At 45.8% G+C, this 19,513-nt stretch overlaps 1 protein-coding gene across 3 annotated transcripts in view; it reads left to right on the top strand.

Annotated features, from left to right (window-relative positions):
• Kcnip1 (potassium voltage-gated channel interacting protein 1) overlaps positions 1 to 19,513 on the top strand; it is a 389,100-nt gene that overhangs the window by 293,097 nt on the left and 76,490 nt on the right. The window lies entirely within an intron of this gene.

The following is a 19,513-nucleotide window of genomic DNA, read 5'->3' as shown; positions in this document are numbered from 1 at the left end:
CTCCTTCTCCTCCTTCTCCTTCTCCTTCTCCTTCTCCTTCTCCTTCTCCTTCTCCTCCTTCTCCTTCTTCTCCTCCTCCTCCTGCTCCTCCTCCTTCTTCTTCTTCTTCTCCTCCTCCTCCTCCTCCTGCTTCTTCTTCTTCTTCTTCTCCTTCTTCTTCTTCTTCTTCTTCCATAAGTGGATCTGGAAGACTTATTAACATTGATATTTCAAGATTCTTAGCTACAAATCGCCTTGATATCTTCAACACTGCCTCTTCCGAAGTGACTGCTTGCCCTCTGTCCAAGCAGGTCATGTCCCTGTCAGCACCTGGAACATCCCTGAACTCAGCCATCTGCTTCCTTCCAGAGCTGGAAGGGGCACCCCAGCTTCTCAGCTTGGAAGAAGGACTCCCTTGATCATCAACACTCCTCTGATGTGCTCATGGCTCCTCAACAGTGGTTATGGGGTCACGATGATTCAAGCGGATGCTTTCCACCATAGGAATATGCCCACTTGTTAGGGAGGACAAACTGCTGCTCCTCTCAGGTCCCACGGCTAGCCAGAGCTTGGTCAAGAGGAGAGAGCACTTTCAGGGGGCAGACTGTTTGAGGTGTATTTGCCCAGAGCCTTAAATGTTCTGCACACATTCTTGAACATCCCCAGCCCCATCACCTTACTTTGTCCATAAGCTCACAGGTGTGTAGCCATCCATCTGAAGCCGTGGCTTAAAGGGACAGAGGCAAGGTGGCACATCAGGCTGTCCCAGATGTAAGTCCTCCATGTGGGCAGTGGCCAGCTGCTCACATCCAAGCACCACATATGCACACAGTGAACCAGAACCCTTTAAAGTAGAGGACATACTGCTCACACCTCACACACTTCCCAGCTACATCCTATCCATAGGTACTTCATGCAAAGAAGCATTGTTCTCTCAGGAGCCACTAGCCCAGCTGTGACATTCAAGAGCTGTCGCTTCCTCTCAGACCCTCAGCTTCCAGCAAGGTTTCCCACCCAGAAGCAGCCAGCCCAGTACACACACCCACCGGCTTTACCCCTGGATTATTACAGGAGCCCCTCACACTCCCTCTGCCCTGGACCCCATCCCATTCTCTTTGAGTCTAGAGCTTCTTGGCTTCTTTTAACTGTGTCAAGTGTGACTCCTTTCACCCAAGATTTCCACAATCACACTTGTAAAATCACTTACTGACAGTTGTAAGTTTAAAACAGCTCTCTGGTATAAATTTCACTTTACTGTTTGTTAAAAAGAAAATCAAGTTTTCATACTCATGAGTGCACTTATTTATTTTTACCAAAAGAATCAGATCGTGGCTGAATAGTCAATACTGCAGGACACGGAGCATCTTAGAGATTTGACAGGTACTTCTTATTCTATAACATGAGCACTGAAAACACCACTTAGCGTACACATGTAAATAGTGGAAGAGGTATATTTAAGGCCATTTCAGAAACTGTTGGAAATTCTCTCCTAAGCTTAAGCCAAGATTCACTGGATGATTTCTTTATGATATTCAAGTCAGCTACTCAAAGAGCAAGTTTTAAAATCAAGTGTTCTAACATAGTGCAATCCAAAGATTTACTAATTCGAAACTTATATGCTGAGGGATGACAGGAGGGAAACATCGAGTCTTTTTTTTCCTGTAATTAAACAATTGTGTTTCTACGCATCAGAAACTGTGTATGAAAAAAAAAACCCTACAGTTCACAGCAGGCACTAACCACGAGAGGTCCATGGCATGCACAGCACATGCGTGTGCTTAGAGCAGAGGCTTCTGCAGAGCTCCCTCCTGCAGCATGCGTGGGCGAGGCCTGTTGAAAGCCGCGATAGCCACTGGACACTTGCTTCTGAGTTAGCTTTTTGGTCATTATGTGCTCAGAAACTTCTATACATTGGCAAATTGCGCATGACTCCCTCATTCATGGGTAAGATTCCAGATGGAAGTGTGGTCCACAGTTTTAAGAAGCTTGTTTGTAGTCAAACTTGAGTCAGTAGACAAAGGGGTGCCTTCCAGGCGAGGCTGATCATGCACACCTCTGCTTGGAACCCCTTTGCTGCTTTCTCTCTTACTCAGAGTAAAAGACACAGCCCCATGCTATCCACGACACCCACATTCCCCATCACCTCCTCTCTACAGCTTACTCGATTTTGCTCTGCCCACCATGGCCTCCTTGACAGCCGATGAATGTTATCTTCTTATCCCTCTTTTGGGATCTTTGCACATGCTGGAACCTCCCCCAGAACAGCCTTCACATAGGTGAGCTCCTCACCCCTCGATCCCCACATTCTTACTGCCCCCTGACCTCCACACTATTTAACATAATATTCCCTCCCTTGTTGGTATAGTTCCTTCCAGCCCCCTCCCTGCCCTTTCCTAGATGGACAAAAGCTTTGTCAAAGCTACCAGATTGCCAGCTTTGTCCTCCTGACTGTTATCCTGGATGGTGGGCTCAGAACAGGCATTCCATAAGTATGTGTGGAACATATTGATTCTAGTAAGCTAGCCTGGGACTCTGGAAAGAGAGCTCTCTGTTCAAGCCCATCTTGGTTCAGCTCAAAGCAGGGATGTGTACCCAAAGAGATGAAGAAAATTCCAGGGAGAAGTGGTTTCCAGAGAGAAGGCTGGGCTCAGAGCTCTACCGGATTATAGCGATCACTTCAGAAGCAGACAAGCACTAATAGCCCTCAAAGACCAAGGCTACCTGTACTATGGAAAGCAGCCAGGTAGACTTCAATAGAGGAGCAGTGGGGAGGTGGGACTGAGCACCCCTCATCTGCTGAGGGCTTTGTGCAATCCTGGTGCTGATGCTGGAGTATGCCTCAGCCCACCTACCTGGGGTCCTGGAGTCCTCTTATTCACAGCTGCCAGATAGAGTACCCCAAATGCAAACCAGATAAATGACCCCTTAAGAAGTAGCTGGTAGCCCTTCCAAGGTCACACCTATGGTGTCAAAGGCACAGATACATCCAGGCAGTTTGACTTGGCAGATGGGAAAGAAGTCATTTTGACATTCTGAGTTGCAGATTCTGAAGACATTATTCGCGACCATTGCTCTGTGTGTAGAGGCTGAGGGTAAAGCTAATAATAAAGTGTTCTGGGTGCCTCACTTAAACCTTCCTCTTCCTCTCTTTGGTGTACCTCTCCCTCTAGTTTCCTCCTCTTCATCCTGGTCTTGCATTTAAAGTTCCTGGGGTCAGATCTTACATAAAGTGGTCTCTTCCTTCGGTCCCTGACAACACATGACACTCTTCCTCGTGCTAGGATGTCAGGATCTGAAAGAGCCAAGCCCTCTAAGAATGCATCCAGACAGCCCCCAAAAACCCATCTCTCAGGCTCCTCTCTGCTGTTAGATGTGCACCAATTCCAGTAATGACCAGCAGAGGGCAGCAGCAGCCTGGAGAAGGCACAGAGGCCCTAGCACAGAGGATCACTTCAAGACCAAGCCTCGTTTCTCTAGGGTTCAACACTTATGCTGCACTTACAGGGTTCCACCTATCTTCTATTTCTTCAAACCATTTCACCCAAGATACTCTCAGGCTAAGGTCTAAGTCTTCCTCTCTTTCCACGGCTGATGCTGCCGCCGACACAAGACAGCATGAGAGCGCAGACTGACAGCAGCCACTGGTTGAAGGTCCACTCGAAGGACCTCATCCACACCACACCGGAAATAAACTTAGGAGTTGGCCCGATTAGAATTCCTGTCTTGTAAATGAGAGTCAGCTTTTCAATAGAATTAGCACTTCATAAAATCGCTGTTACATGTAAAATATTCAACGTGTTAGTCCTTTAAAATAAGTTACTGTTATTAGTGAGGGGGGAGCTGTTACCATGGCACTCACATGGCAGCCAGAGCATCGATTTTAACAGACTTTTCTCTCCTTCCACGGTGAGTTCTGGGGCTTAAACTCAGGTTATGAGGTGTGCTCAACAACTGCTTTTACTGGCTCGGCCATCTCCCAGGCCCCAAAAAGGAAAATAAACAAACAAATAACAACAATGACAAAACAAGCTTCCAGGGTATTACCAGTTGAGGGCGGGACTCTGGAGCCAGACTTCTTCCTAGGTTTGAATGCTCCACTCTCTGAGCTGCTATCTTAGTCCATGTCCTAGTGCTGTGAAGAGATACTACAACCAAGGTTACTCTTACAAAAGAGACGTACTGGGGCTGGCTTACAGTTTTGGAGGTTCAGTCCATTATCCTCATGGTGGAAAGCGTGGTAGCATCCAGGCAGACATGGTGCTGGAGAAGGAGCTGAGAGTTCTGCGTCTGGATCTACAGGCAGCTGGAATAGACACTAGGACTTAGGACTGCCTTGGGCTTTTGGAAGCCCCAAAGCCTGCCCCCATTGACACACTTCCTCCAACAAGGCCACACCTCCTAATCCTTCTCAGTAGTGCCACTTCCTGAAAACCAAGCATTCAAACTTACAGGAGCTGTGGGGGACTGTCTTATCAAGCCATCCCAGCTGCCTTGGCCAGGGACTGCACCTCTCTATGCATCCAGGTGGATGGAGAGTGTCTGTGTGATCTGCACAGGGCTAATTGCTGCACCACCTGAGGCTCCAAGGTCACATATCCTCCTGGTTCAATCTCACCTGTGGTGCTCTCCATCTCTCTTGTCTCAGGCCTCCAGTCACACTAATCAAGAAGCCAGCGAGCATGCCTTGGCAGAGGACTCCTATTTGTGGGTCAGACCCCCTTCTTGCCGAAGTGACTCAGGTGGATAAAGTTTAGCTGTGCATAGTCAAATCTCCCCTTCCTTGACAAAACTATCTAGGAGCATATAGAAGTTTATTCCTCTCACCCATAAGAAGTCACAGAGGTGGTTGGCACAGAACCAATGCAGTAACTTCCCAAGTAGAGGGACATGGGTTTCTTCCATCTGATGCTGGCATCATCCGCGGCCAAGATGATTACTGGGCAACCATTTTCACAGTTTGGAGTTGGTGTAAGCTAGCTGCAGTTCATTCCAGAGAATTCCAAGAAGTAGGATCAATGGGACTTGCTGATTGATTTGCTAGGAAACGGGGAACAGAGTGGCCTCAAAAGAGACTCACATGTAGCCAGTATGAGAACCAAGTAGATACTGACTCATGAACTAAGTCAAGGACAATGGCCTGATGGCCAGGAAGTGGTGGAGGTAGAATCATGATGCTTATTAGCTTCTGTCTTAGTTAGGGTTTTACTGCTGTGAGCAGACACCATGACCAAGGCAACTCTTATAAGGACAACATTTAACTGAGGCTGGCTTACAGGTTCAGAGGTTCAGTCCATTCTCATCAAGTGAGGAACATGGCAGCATCCAGGCAGGCATGGTGCAGACAGAGCTGAGAGTTCTACATCTTCATCCAAAGGCTGCTAGCAGAATACTGGCTTCTAGGCAGCTAGGATGAAGGTCTTAAAGCCCACACTCACAGTGACACACCTACTCCAACAAGGCCACACCTCCTAATAGTGACACTCCCTGAGCCGAGCATATACAAACCATCATAGCTTATGTAAGAAGGCATTCAGGAAAGAACACTCTCTAAGCCAGGGTTCTGTAAGAGAGACATCAGCAGGTCATGGGAAAGTGATTAAATCTAGAGATAGCACCAGAGCCACCATCTGGGAGGACATTTGTCCTATGGTTTTGACTCTGTCCCTGAATGATAGGTGGTATTCCCAAACTGCAGGTCGATATATTGACTTAAAGTGAGTCGTAGTCATTCAGATGATGGACAGGGAGCTCTATCCACTCTCAGGGGTTGTGACAACACACAAGCACACATACACACAAGCACAAGTATAACAGAAGGGATACAGTTTGCTATCATCTCCCAGTGTGCACCAGGCACGTTTGTGTACCGGGGAGAGGTGTCATTATGGAGAATTCCCAGCACTGTTTTGTGTCGCATCATGACATGCTATCTGAGCTGGAGAGGTGTGAAGTCCAGAGTGGGAACCTTAAACAAAGTTCCCACAAGAAACACGTAGAAAAAGGTAAACTTGGCAGAGAATGACCTGAGACTGCTTCAAGTGAACAGTAGAACAAGGGTTGTCTTTCAACAGAAGACTAAATACCACCTAGCATTGTTCATTCCTTCTGGCTTGCAGTTATGCAGAGGATTTTTTAAAACTCAACAATGGCCTGTTAAAAAAACAAAAGAATATATCTTGATCAATATTATTTCCTCCCAGAAAAGAATCAAACCAGAGGCAATCCCACCTCTTATCTCTCCAGAAATGCCTTCCTGCTATGGCAGTTTGGGTCCCTCTAACCAATGGTTGTTGCCCTGTATTCCTGGGCAGAGCCTCTTCTCGGTCCCCGGCTCCGTGCCTCATGACATTTTTCTTGGGCTGTTGACTTGGTCAAGACGTAGAGAAACGTGTAGCTGCCCCTGCATGGGGAAAGCCCTGACTGGGGAGAGCTCTGCTGGACCCCACTTGGCTTGGATTCAAGGGGCTGCACCAACTGTACTCCAGAGGCTGTGCTGGCCCCAGGGGAATGTGGCTGCCACTCTTCTGTGTTCTCTCTTGCAGGTAAGTCAGTTTCGAGCAGTCGAGAGGGCTGTGTGATGACACCTCTGGAGGTGTGGGAGCAAAAGTCACCACAGTAAGACACCATTGCTTCATAGTATTTCAACTTTGCTGGGGCAGGCGTCAGGATGGGGTACTGTCCCATGGGAGATTTCTCTGGATCTGGAAGGAGGATGCTGAGCCGAGGGCTCCCACTGAGGACCCCTAGCCTTGGCTGAGGGAGACGGAGGGATGACTGGTGGCCTCTTGTAGCTGGCCCCGATGTCTGTGCATGTGGCTTGCACTGGGCTGCCTGCTCCACTGGGGGTATGGCATTTACCCACAATCCACCACATTGACTCTGAGGAGCTTCTTTGGGCAGCTTTGGTTGGCTGAGACCTCCTGGCATGGAATGGAGGGGACAGGACACTTGCTGAGGCCTCGTCAGCCCTGCTCTGGAAGGCCCTCATCCTCTATGGCATGCAGCCTCAGTTTCCAAACTCATGGCATCCCACCGGCCATGTCACCCACTCCAGATTCTCTCGGCCTCTCCATCGCCTTTCACACCCATCACCTCGCGCCAAGGGTCCAACCAGTGGGAACAAGTTGTAGGGTCCTGTTACCAGTGAGGAATGGGGAAAGGATGTTGAACTATAGCATTTTTTTTGTAGGACTACGATCCAAGTGACATTTGACTGCTGACATTGAAATATCAAAGGCTTATGATGCACCTTCTAGGAGGATACTGGGCTTCCAGATGTGTATGTGTGACCCAGACTTTGTCCAGCTTTCCAGAAGTGGGGTTAGCCCATCTTTTGACCTATGTTGTCTCTGAACAACAGGTCCATGACCCTGGTGTGGACCAGAGGCAGAGTAGAGCTGTATCTTGTATAGAAAGGAGTGGAAACTTGCTTAAACGCCATGCAAATTCTTTTCCTCATGCTTTAAGGGCATAGAACGTGTTCATCCTCCCATTGCTGTTACCAGGGCTCTCTGAAGGCCCTCACCTTGGGGCTTTTTGTCCGTAAGTCTTAAACAGGTCTCCAGGAAATTCTCGGTAATGATTATAATCCTATAGGACCCAGTGCTGAGGCAGGGAGACCTCAGATGTGAACAGAGGTCTCCAAGCCCTAGCTAGGTTCTGGCCAAAAAGACCTGCGTCAAGCCCAGACCCTTCTGTACAGCTCCCTGGGGAAAAGCATATGCACCTTTACTGCTGCCAGGCCCATTGCGACTTCCATGTTTGACCCACGGTTTCTGTCATTGACTCTGGCGACAGGAAGCCAGGGATCAGCATTTGCCAAAGTGGGGGCATAATACTGTCAAACATTAGAGCCCTGGCTGCTCCTGGAGCATCCATAGTTCTGAGAGTATGCTAGGAAGGATTCTCTCCGTTGCCAGTCACAGCTTGCCTCAACCAGGCTTTGGAAGCAGATTTAAAGAGGACAAAGGTGGAGGATGCATTCCACGAAGAGCAGCCCAAGAAATCAGGGGTGGCTAGCGTAGATTCCAGACCAAACAGGGATGGCATTGGGGATAAAAAGAGCATGACACATCGATAAAGGCTCAGTATCTAAGAGGACACAGACAGACAGACAGTCTTTAGGGAGTGTGTGCCTAACAACACTGCATCAAAATACATGGTAGATAAACAGCACCAACAGCAAGCTATGATTCCACTTGGAAACTGTAACATCCAACTACCACGTATGTCCAGATCCCTCCAGAGAAACACGTAAGAACACAGTCAAATTTAATGGCGCTGTCCTCCAGCTGGGCACTATGGACTACCATGGACTACCATGGACTAGTCATCCCACCTGAACAGATTTCAAACTGTTCCCACTCACAGGAAACAGGCACAAGGTCACATTTGGGGCCTTCAGACACATCTTGACACATCTAAAAGAATATAAATCATATTGTGTCTGTTCACAAACCAGTCCAGAATTAAGCTAAAAATCAATAAGAGAGAGATCCTAGGAGATCCCCGAATGCTTGGAGATTAAACAACACTTTGCTGAATAACACATGGGTCTAAAATGAAGCCTCAAGAGAAATTTACAACTGTTTTGAGCTAAAGAGAGATGGAGACACAAGACAAAATGATTAAGGCACAGCAGAGAGGATGAGTTCAAGAGCATTTATAACATTGAATGAGGCTTAGAAAAAAATAATTAAATACCAATAATCTAAAAAGCAGAAGGAAGGGGTAATAAAAATATAGATCATACATCGGTTAAATTGGAAACAGGAAGTCAGCATGAGAAAACTGATGAAACCCAAAGCTGGTTCTTTGCAAAGGTAAAAATCAGTAGGCACATAGGAGGCATATAGCCGGGTAAGAAAGAAAAAAGGAAAAAACAAACGTTAGTAAGGTCAGAAAGGATTATCTATAGATCACATTGTAGACGATGAATGAAAACACTGTAAGCAGCCCACAGGTTTCCTAAATGGTACAAACTGAACTGACTCTCTAAAGGATACAATGAGTCAAAAGTCATGCTACAAGGAAATACATAACATGAATTACCCTTCATCTATCAAGAAACTGAATAAAAAAAAATCAGCTTGCAAAATAAAAAACAGCCATCCTAGGTGGGTTCACTGGTTAATTCCACTATTTAAAGAAGAAATTTATCTCCTCTGGTCCTTTTCAGAATATGAAGCTAAAGGAAAATTTATTTTTATTGTCTCTAATCCTGATAGCAAAATCAAACAAGGACATTATCAGAAAAGAAAGTCGCAGCCCAGTATCTCCCATGCACACAGATAAGAAAATATTAATCAGCCGAATCTAACAACCTGTAAGAAATACACACCAATAAAAAGAGACTCCTGACATGCAAGCCTGATTTAACTGCGAAAACTTATTAATATACTCTATCACATAAACTTAGTAAGAAACATACCAATAGGTGTGGGAAAAGTATTTGACAAATATTCAACATCTATTAGTGATAAGCAAAGCGTCTCTCAGCAAACTGGGAACAGAAGAGTTTCCTTGCCCTGGTAAAGAAGCCCTACTAAAAAATAAATAACCCACAGTTTACATCATATTCATTTTGAGAGGGTTTTCTGCAAAGGTCAGGAGCAACCTACCAATGTCTCATCACCATTTTGTCTGTGTGCATGTGTGAGTGTGTGTGTGTGTGTGTGAGTGTATGTGTGAGTGTGTGCATGTATGAGTGTGTGTGTGTGTATGTGTGAGTGTATGTGTGAGTGTGTGCATGTGTGAGTGTGTGTGTGAGTGTGTGTGGGTGTGGGTGTGAGTGTGTGTGAGTGTGTGTGTGTGTGTGTGTGTGCATGTGTGTGTGTGTGTGTGTGTACTAGAAACCTAGCTAGTTCAAAGGGAGGTAAGAAAAGGAATGAAAAGTGGGAAAGGAAAATCAAAGCCACTGCAGCTCACAGACAACATGGTTTCTTTGGAACAGAATCTGAAGGAAGAAACAGAAATAATGGTGGTAAGGTTGCAAGTCAAAAGACTAATGCCTAAAAAGCCAGTCGCTTGTCTGTGCACCAAGAACGAACACACGGGACATGAGATTAAATGTTCCTCACCATCCATGGCAGCACCCTAAGCAGAAAGTGTAAGTGTGACAAAGAATACACTAGGGAAACTCAAACACTCATGAAAATACGGAAGAATTAAAAACTGTGAAGGGATGCTCCGTGACTGCCAAAGAGAAACTGTTAATTCCCCACAGCTAGATGTGTGGGCTCTTGATAGCCCCAGCAAGCTGCTCTGTGACAATCCAGACTTCTGAAGATTCTGTGGAAAATTAAAGACCCAGAGCACTCAACTCAGGCTTAAAGAAGAACAGAATCTGAGGCTGGCCCTACAAGGGTTCAGCACTTACTACAAGGCTACAATAATAAAGAAGAGAACATCACGAAGACCTACATAGATGTCAATGGAGCAGGGACAAAATGCCAGTCATTTCCACAAATAATGCAACCGAACGTCATATACAGGAAAACAAAATCTAGAGACAGATTTCACTCATTATACAACAATAAACTTAAAATGGACCATAGTCTTAGAGACCTAAATGTAAAGTTCAAACCCAAGACCTTCTAGACTGTAACATAGATCACCTTGAGCAAGGCCGTGACGCTCTAGATACAGCAGCAGAGCAAAAACCTAAGGGAAAAGAGATTTTGTAAATGGGACGCCATTAAAATTGAAACACTTCTGAGAAAATACAAGAATACCAAACATAGATCAGGAGGAGACATATGCAGAAAACACATCTAATAAAGAGCTATTGTCCAACATATGCAAAGAACTCTTTAAGTTCAACAACATCAGAAGGAGTAGCTCAATTCAAATGTGAGACAGCTCACCAGAGAAGATGTACAGATGGAGAGACAGCGTGTGCCGTCAGTTTCCATCTCCCATGTCACTGAGGTGTCACCAAGGCAACTGGGTACCACCACAGTTCTTATACAGCTATATCCACTGACAGTGTCAAGGTCTGATGAGATGGGATGACAGCAAGTCCCGTTCACTGACAGAGATGCTTGCACAGCTACGTTGGCAGGCAGTTTCCAGTTCCCTACAAAGGTCAATACCCCTTTCCCACATCTCCCAGCAATCCAGCTCCTTGATGCATACCCCAGTGAACTGAAAACATTTAGTGCTGCCTCCTGCATGAACAAAACTTACATGTAACCGCTTACAGCAGCTTTATACATAACTGGAAACCTTTGAAAGCACCCAGACATCCTGCTGTGGGCAAGTGGATAGATGGACTATCGGTGAGCCAGACACAGGAATATTCAGTGCAAAGAGGTATGAGCTGTTGAACCAGAAAAGAAATAAAGGACACTTAAGTGCACACTGAGAGCAAGGGAAACCCATCTTATATCCAACTATAACTACATAACATTCTGGTAAATGACAAAATGGAGGCACTAGAAAGACTGGAGACCATCATGGGTTAACAGGAAGGAAGGCGAATAGGCAGAGAGGGAGAGACTTAGAGGCAAGAGAATCTGGTTGCGCATCACATGGCTGTCCAGAGAGTGTGCCCCACTGAGAAAGAGAAGGTCATGTAAATGATGACTTTGGATGAGGAGCTGCTCATAGGCTCAACAATGCAAAAACACCTCTCTGGGGCTGTGGAATGTGGGCAGGGAATGTGGCACCTTCTGCTCAGTTTTACTACAAACCTGAAATTACTCTAGAATAGCCATTAAATATAGTGACTCACAATTTCACAGCAGTCCTACTGACAAGAGCTAAGAACTTTAATGAAGAGTCATTAAGAATATGAGACAAGAACACATAAATGCATATATATTTATTTATATGAAATTATCATTTCCATGTAATTACATAGATAGATAGATAGACAAATAGACAGACAGACAGATAGACAGATAGATAGATAGATAGATTTATATAATTATATGGAAAGTAGATTAATATGTGCCTCCTGTAAAATATTTTAACAATGCCTAGAAAAGTTGAACGTGACCCGAGGTGAGCCGGCGATGTCACTGTTGAGGACTTACCCTTAGGGAAACTCCTAAGCATAGCCATTAAACAGCAGTGTGGTGGCTGGGGGTGTGGTGCAGCGGTAGAGCACTTTGCTGGTGTGTGGCCCGGGGTTCAGAGGGGGAAAGAGGAAGAGAGGGCAGAAGGACCTCAGCACCAGAGCATCCAGACCATGACACTTACCAGGTTTGTGGGTGCCCTGCCTCGCCCTGCACACACCCCACCACCCCAGTGGGATCCTGTCATAACTGGCAGGTCCATCTGCTTTCAGGAAGCAGGGAAATCAGAGAGCCAGGAGGAGGAAGAGGAGGGGTCTCTGGATTTCTTCTCTCATGAACAAACCTGGAAGGGGTGGGTGAGATGAAGGAAAGTAGAAAAGGATCCAGGTTCACAGTCTGTTGGCTTCACCAAGGTGTGACTATCAGTTGATACCTAGAGGTCACTCAAAATGACCCCCTGCCGACATTCCTAACACATGCTGGATAGAAATAGTCTCTCTGATTAGTTCGTTGTAAAGTGAGTTGGACTTCAAAATACACAAATGATGACAGGATGTGGTGAAGGAGATGATGGTGGTAATGGTGGTGATGATGGTGGTGATGGTGAGGATGTGGTGCTGGTGCTGGTGCTGGTGCTGGTGCTGGTGCTGGTGGTGATAGGAGGAGATGAGAGTGAGAGAAAGGAGCTAGAAAGGGCTCAGAGGCTGAGAATTTGGAGTATGCTTTCTGACTCACAGCTGGAAATGGAAGAAAATCAAAAGAGAAAAAAAAAGTGGGATTTTAAGAGCTTCTAAGAGATATAAATTGAAGAACCTTTCTCTTGAGATTGAGATTCCTAGGGCTACAGAGTGGCCTAGAGATTAAGAGCACTTACTGCTCTGTCAGAGGACTGGAACCACCTATACACTCCACACCCGAGGCTCACGAGTAACTCCAGCTCCAAGGCACCAACACACTGTCTGGCCTCCACGGACACCCACACACGTGTGCAGTGGTGCAAATACCCCCGACATACACAGGCACATGAATAAGAAAAAAGCCAAAATTTTAAAAACAAACAAAACATTAGTATTCCTTTTAAAAGAGAAATCTATGAGATCTAATTGAAGTGTTTTAAAACTGTACTTACTAAAGTATACAATCTTATTCATTGATATGAAAACAGTTAATTACCCCCCAGAATTTCTTCCTCCCCATTCCCCTTTTCTATCCCTCCCACCCACCTGCCCCACCACAGGCAAATAAATGTTGCTCTGCTTTTGTGAGGTAGAATTTGGTAATCTCTAGTTTTATGTGACTCAGTTGCACAGCATGCACCCTCTGGCCAGCTAACTCACTGACATGCTCTGGGATTGGTCTTCCATGTGGCTACTTCCTGCAGTGTCCTATCGTGTGGATACACCACGGTTTCTCTGCCCATTCATCTCACCATGGACAGCAGGATGCACCATTTTGGACAACTACAGATAAAGCTCCCTTGTGCATGAGGCTTCCACATCTACCCACAGAGAGAGGTTCATTTTTTACTCCTCTCAGACAAATGCTTTGGAGTTCAGTGCATGAACCACATGCTCAGTGGAGGCTAGCTTTAAAAAACAAAAAAACAGTCAACACATTTTCTTAAGTAGTTGCCCCTTTTTACAGCCCATTAATTCTACTCAATAATTAGAATGTATCACAACTTTAGACTTAGGCTCCCAAAACATTATTAATAAAAAGAAAAGCCCCAGACAGAGACTCAGGAGATGGCTTGGTCGATGAAGTTCTGGTCATGGGAGCTTCAGTCCCTGGGCTGGGATCCATAGTCCCCATGTAAAAAGTGGGGTGCAGCCACATGCCCCTGAGTTCCCATTGCTGGAGAAGCAGAAGCTGGAGAATCCCTACCACTTGCTGGCTAAATTCATGAGTTCCAGGGTTAGTGGGAGACCCTGTCTCAAAAAAAAAAAAAAAAAAAAAAAAAAAAAAAAAGTGAAGTGACAGAGAAACACACCTGGTATCCATCACTGGCCTGAACATGCATTTGTGTACATACAAACACATGCACACATGAGCACACACACATACAGAGACAGACAGACAGACAGACAGACAGACAGAGACCCAGAGAGATACAGAGACAGAGAAAGTCAGACAAATAGAGACAGAGACAGACAGAGAGCAGCAAAACGTGTATCTAATGTTTTTAAATGTGAAGCTGAAATACACAAAGAAAAGAGCAATTACATCTCCCACTAAGGTAAACATGACTGATCCAAGGAGCTTAATAGAATGCTTTTGAATGAAAATTTACATCACCCATATTTAGGACATGTAGAGGAGAGAAGAGCTGAGTTAGATTCCTCTATTGTATCTGAAGGACAGAAGGGCTTAAGCTGTGTGTGTGTGTGTGTGTGTGTGTGTGTGTGTGTGTGTGTGTGTGTGTGTGTGTACAGAGAGCAGATAGAGAGCACATGACGGGTACAGCTAGAAACTGTGCACTACACAGAACAGGACTGTCTAACAGTCAGGACTGTGGAGACAGAAGAGAGCCACTTCCAGAGACAGTAAATGCCTGTTACAGAGAGGGATGCAATCTTAATCTTAATCTTGTCCTGAGATCCTCAAAGATCCAGGAGAAGGGATGTGGGTCCTAGAACATTATAAATATATTCCCAGGTCTTTCTTTCTCCAACTATGTAGGCAGGTGGGCCCAGGTAAGCAGAGACAACATCAAGCCAGCAGGAATTCCAAGTGCTTAGATAGCCCTCCAATCCAATGCTCTCCTCTCCCCTTAACCACCTTCCTCCCCTCCACCCCTCACCTTCTTAGCAAATGGCATTCATGAATGTTACAGCTGTCTTGGAGCCTTTGCCATCTATAATCTTCTACCTCCCCCCTGCTGACTTTTTTCTTTTTATGTCTCCTTCCTGGACATTACTTATTCTTTACTTTTAAATATTTGTATCCGTAAAAAAACAAATGAACACCGGGGACAGATTTATAAAGAACGTTCCTGGAGAGGCGGCGGATTAATTATTCAGCATCCTCTCCCTTTGTAACTATTTATTGTCTCATATGCATTTATATGACACCTATCACTGCGCCCTCCCTCCATACCAGAGACATAATTCCCAGGGAGTGACTACTTGTCTAAGATGCATATGTGCTTTTTTATTCCTGACTGTAACGGCACGTGTCATTGCTGGGTAATTGTGTTCATGTTTTTAAATGTGAAAAATAATCAAATATAACTTGAAAGAGATTGTACAGTAATTCAAGGGGATATTAAACCACCGGGAAGTTAGCCGGCAAATAAATAGGCGTTTGTGGCTGTCAGGGTGAGCTATGGCAGAGGGGGCTGGCAGTGGGGGAGGAAAGGCGAAGGCAAGACACAAAGAGTATGGCGAAGCTTCTGCATTTCACTATTGAGCGGGTTGTGCTGGGGGGAGGGGAACTTCCAGAGGCAAAGAGTAGGAGGCCAAACAGCAGTGAGTTTTGTCAGAGGTAGCCAGACATGGGGAAAAGAATCATTGCCCACATAGGATGAGCAGCACAAGTTTGGACAGGAGGCTAAAGGTCATTGTGTGTGCTGACCTTTGATGTTGGACTCAAGGGGGCCCTGCAGGGACAATGAGGGATTAGCATCTCTCACACTCCTAAGGCTGCCAGGGAGACAGGCATCACTCACACACCTATGGCTGCCTGAGAGGCAGGCATCACTCACACACCTATGGCTGCTTGGTTTGTGGTATATCCTTTGTGTGCCTCAGCTCTGCTCCAGTCACTAAAATACTCCGTGGTAAAGTCGATATGGCTGTCCCATTTTACAAATGAGGGAACAGGAGTGCTGAGTGCCTAGGCAACTGCTGGGTGCCCTCCCTGACACCACTTTGCACCCTTCTGCCTCACCCTTGCACAATTAGCAGATCTTCAAGAAGACAGTCCCTGCCTTCCTAGAGCTTTAGGACACAGGGGCAGATTCTGGAAGGCAATCTGCCAGAATGTTGCTCCTCAGTAGGCTTTCGGGGAGTCAAAGTTACACAGCTGAGGCAATGAAGGCCTGAAGAGTGAGGCCACCCCCAGGGACTACTACTCACAGGAGAGTAGAGGCGGAGAGGCCCAGACTGGCAGGATTAGGCAGGACACAGGAGGACTGCCAAGGAAGGACAAACAGCTCTGGGCTCATTTTTGTCCCACACAATCCAAGGGGGAAGGAGACTGGGCTAAGAATTTGGCATCCTGTCATGTGTCAAAGGGGTGAAAAACTCATCTGTGCTCACTCAGGGACCTCAGCAACTAACAGGAAGTCAGATGTCAAATGCACCTTCTTCATTGCCTGTTCTTCACATCATGGCGTGAGGATCTGCCTGGCATAGAAACTGGGTTCTGTATAATAATAAAGTATGAAGCACCTTGTGCCTCAGGCAGCCCCATGTTACAAAGACATATGAAACTCTGTAGGCTGTGCCAGGTGAGCGAAACCAGCTCTACTTATCTAAGCCCAGAGCACCTCGGCGGAGGGCAGCAAGAGGACCTCACAGAGATGTAGGGTCCAGAGCGACCCAGTATCCCCAAGAACGTTCCCATTCTCCCCTTTCCACCCTTGCTGTTTTTAACCTGTGGATATACCGTCAATTTCCCATGCCAGCTGAGCATTCTAATCCAAAGTGCAAAGACTTCAAACTTTGAAACTCTCTGATGGTGCCAAAGGTGAAAACTCCACACCAACAAACTGTTTCACGTGCAAAAAGTTTAAAATTACATCATAAGATTATCCTGAGGCTATATGTATAAGATGTACAGGAAGTAAATTTTACAGTTAAGTAAGTTGCAATGCCTAGACAAAATCCCCTAGTGTAAATGCAAAAAATCCCAGATCCTATAAGAAAAAAAAACCAAAACTCCAAACCTTTCTGGTTCCTACCATTTTGGTGAAGGAGTACCACCCGCATGCTTGCCGGGATGCCATTCTCACCAACAAATATATATATATATATATAATCTCCAGTGCGGCCTCTCAGACAGTTAGCAGATGCCCCTCTCTCTGCTTCACCAGTTCACGTAAGAACTGCATGGTGCTATGGACCCCATGTGCTTGCCAGGGAGCAGCACATACTATAAGAATATCACCATTTTACTAAAAGCATTTGAGGGGGGCAGTGAGTAAAGGCTGTACTAGTCCAAGAAGACCACAGGGGTCCCTCCCACTCAGCACTGCATCTTTTGAAGAGCCTACACAGCCCCTCTCACTTTCCTACATCTGCACACACCTTTCTCTCTTCAGCTACGTCTTTTATGCCCTCTGCATACCATTTCCCTGAGCAGAGTGGACCCTTGCTCCGTCTCACCTCCTCTGGAAGGCCAGCTTGGGTGACCAGAAGTGACCAGCCTTCTCTGTGCTCTTCTGCCCTGATGGTCCCAGGCATCACCTGAGCACCGTTACCCCATTTGTTGAATGTTGCCAGGTACTGTGATTCAAGTCTATGGTGACACCCCAGAGGGCAAAAGATGGGTAAGATGGAGAAGGATTCCACACCATACTCACACTCACGAAGAGGAAACGCATTCCTAAATTGTACATAGCACTACTCTAGCCGTACTAAAATGGAAATGTACATTGACGACGAGTATCCATTAGGAAAGGGGGGCTTAGCTGAATCTGGGTCATTACAGTAGGAAATTTATATGTATATAATCCATTTCTCATGAATATTAATGCATTTAATGAGGGTAAAACATATTACTTAAAACAAAGTATTCTTTCCAGTTGCTGCTGGATTTCCTCATTATTTTTTCCTCTGCACATCTTGTCCACAAGTTACCTGTATGTCAAGGGTCTCGACTTAGTTCAGGTCCACCTGTGGTCAAACTAGCTTAACCCTTCATTGGCAGAGACTGCAACAGCAACGAAATTGCATGGTGAGAGTCTGCTTTCACATTTTGATCCACAGCTTGTATTAAAATACCTGGTTAATGGTGTGGAAAGAGCCTTTTCTTGTATGTGTGTGTGTGTGTGTGTGTGTGTTTTCAGAATACAGTAAGAAAGTGCCCATTCGATAAGGTCATGGCTACCTGCTTTGGAACCATTTGCAGTGTGCTCACATAAAGTCTCCAAAGCTCAGAACAATTTAAAAATGAGCTGAGATCAACTGTGCTATTCCCCAAAATAAAAATCTTTACGTTAGCTGGGAAAAAAGATTATTAAGTAATGAGCTTGGTAACAGCAGTCAACACATAAAAATTGAATATGGTAGAAATTACCCTCATTATCTTTTAAATCATCCTTAAAATATGATATATGTAAATAAACCAACTCGAAATACACACAACCAAACCATTTCTTTTCCTCCAACACCAGCAAGAAAAGATCTTTAAAATGTATATTATACACACACACACACACACACACACACACACACACACACATATATATATAAGCTGATGTTGGGGTTTCTTTGGGACTGTACCATAGAGAAACAACATATGTCTGCACATTGGTGCTGACTTGCAGGTCACACTCAACCTGGAGGTGCTCAAGGCGGAAGAAGACATGGGAGCCCAGCAAGGCAGGTAGCACCCCCTCAGGAGCCCGGCTTCAAAAGCCCAGTCTCTTCCCTGCTCCCGTTGCTCTCTGGTTAAAGTCACGTGTGTTTAACCAACACCAAAGTGGTCCAGAGCCATCTGAAGCAGTTCTTATGTCTACCTGCAGGAGAGCAGGTCCTACAGGAAGGGACTGGCCATCAGGAACATCGAAAGTTCTGCAGATGGTTTCTCTACATGCCCAGCCTGCGTCAGAGTAGAAGGAAAGCTTGGGTTTCTGTGCCAGAAGAGTGGGCACACCGAATGCCTGGGACTCTGAGCTTATTTCCACTCCAGTATTGATTGCACTGTACTCTGAGAACTAACAGTCTGCTTGGGGAAACTTTGTTCTCCCAGCTGTAACAAAGTTTAATCATCACGTTCCTGCTGTGGGGGAGAAACCTTATTCTAGAAACATCTCTCACAGACCTGTCAGTCATCTTCATTGACCGATAGTTTCACCACAGGGTAGAGAATTTTTGTTTTGTTTTGTTTTGTTTTTCAAGACAGGGTTTCTCTGTGTAGCCCTGGCTGTCCTGGAACTCACTCTGTAGACCAGGCTAGCCTCGAACTCAGAAATCCACCTGCCTCTGCCTCCCAAGTGCTGGGATTAAAGGCGTGTGCCAACACCACTGCCTGGCCAGGGCAGAGAATTTTAAAAAGATCTGTCCTTGGGAGGAAGCTTCTAGACTATTGCCACAACCACTCTGGAAAAGACGTGGAGGCAAGATGAGTGGGAGTAAGGTCTGGTGTGAGAGACAGAAAGAGGGAGGGAGACAGGCCTGGCACTAATGGCCCTCACTCAGCCACCATGCCTTCTTAATATTGCCAGGGCAACACATCCTTGAGTGGCATGGCCATTCCAGGTCATCCAGTTACCAAGAACCGAGTCATGGGCAACTTTAGTGGACAGTGTACATGCGGACACTTTAGTGGACAGTATACATGTATAAGGA

This window comes from Mastomys coucha, unplaced genomic scaffold, assembly GCF_008632895.1.
Source record: "Mastomys coucha isolate ucsf_1 unplaced genomic scaffold, UCSF_Mcou_1 pScaffold5, whole genome shotgun sequence".
Lineage (NCBI taxonomy): Eukaryota > Metazoa > Chordata > Mammalia > Rodentia > Muridae > Mastomys > Mastomys coucha.
The sequence above is the reverse complement of the archived record's forward strand: the minus strand, read 5'-3'. Positions and strand labels throughout refer to the sequence as shown.